This window comes from Rhipicephalus microplus, chromosome 6 (genome assembly GCF_043290135.1).
Source record: "Rhipicephalus microplus isolate Deutch F79 chromosome 6, USDA_Rmic, whole genome shotgun sequence".
Taxonomy (NCBI): domain Eukaryota; kingdom Metazoa; phylum Arthropoda; class Arachnida; order Ixodida; family Ixodidae; genus Rhipicephalus; species Rhipicephalus microplus.
The window spans coordinates 91,214,078-91,215,304 of record NC_134705.1 but is presented as its reverse complement, the minus strand read 5'-3'; the positions used below and the strand labels follow the sequence as shown (position 1 = coordinate 91,215,304).

The window sequence follows — 1,227 nt, the reverse complement described above, 5'->3', positions numbered from 1 at the left end:
TCACGATATTTTTTCCTTTCATCAGGACGCCATATCTGCACATCTGTTTCAAACATGCTCTTTGATGCGTTGTTCTTGTGTTGAAAGCAATGGCTCTGGCCTTCTCTCTCTCTCGTTTTTCTTCTTCAGTTTAAGAAAGAATTCATCACACTGGTAAACACGGTGAGTTTTTTTTACATAAAATACATAATTTTTTATGGGCATTCTGTTACCCCCTGGTGTTCTGTTGTCAGACTCCAGTCGTTTTCGCGTATTACCTCTATGCCACTCATTTCCCTCTTAAAAATCAGTTACCAGCAACACCAGTTCGTGCACAACTTGCACAAACTGCATAAAATGCGCAACGTAGCAGGAACAACTCGGCAAAACACTTCATTAGTTACGATACCTTCCAAACCATACACCCGCATCACATTCAAATAAAGAGTGTTAGATATCACGCGAAAAAAAAAAATCCCGCGCAGTCGACAGGATTCGACCCTGTGCGGGGAGACCCCAATGGATTTCTAGTCCATCGTCTTAACCACTCGGCCACGACTGCACGCCTACCAAGCGCCACATATTTTTAAAAGGCTCCTTATGAATTCATTTGTCAGACTGTGAGATATATATATATATATATATATATATATATATATATATATATATATATATATATATATATATATATATATATATATATATATATATATATAAAGAACGTAAGAAGGTAGCGATTGTTAGGAGTTAGAAGTAGATGAGGAAGAAGTGAGAGTAGAATAAACATGGCGTATGAGCCAGGCCACGTCACCCATTCATCATAGCGTCACACGAGTCGACAGGATGAAGACCTGCCAACCCCCTCATCAGTCGCTCATCATCTACGCAGTTCTCCGCATGACACCCTGAGCATACATGAACTAGGGTACAAGCGCCTAGCATTACGCATCGACCAGCACCATGTCAAAAGCATCCACTGACCTTCCCATACGCAAGTACACTGGAGCAACGGACGATTGACCCGTACAAGACTGGTTCGACCTGTTCGAGCTCCACGCCACCGCTGCATCTTGGTCGGAACGGGAGATGGTTACAAACTTCAGCGACTACGTCACTGGTAAGGCATTTAAATTTTACCTTACCCACATATTACAGAACGACGAGTCTTGGCAAAAGATAAAAGAAGAAATGATCATCTGGTTTCAAGACTATAATGAAGATTCAGTTACAACCAGCCATATCGATGCA

At 41.5% G+C, this 1,227-nt stretch overlaps 1 non-coding gene across 1 annotated transcript; it reads right to left on the bottom strand.

The window, feature by feature from the left end:
• Positions 1–459: 459 nt before the first annotated feature.
• Positions 460–541, bottom strand: TRNAS-AGA (transfer RNA serine (anticodon AGA)). The gene has a single exon. It is a non-coding gene; the product is annotated as a tRNA-Ser (tRNA).
• Between the last annotated feature and the right edge of the window lie 686 nt (positions 542–1,227).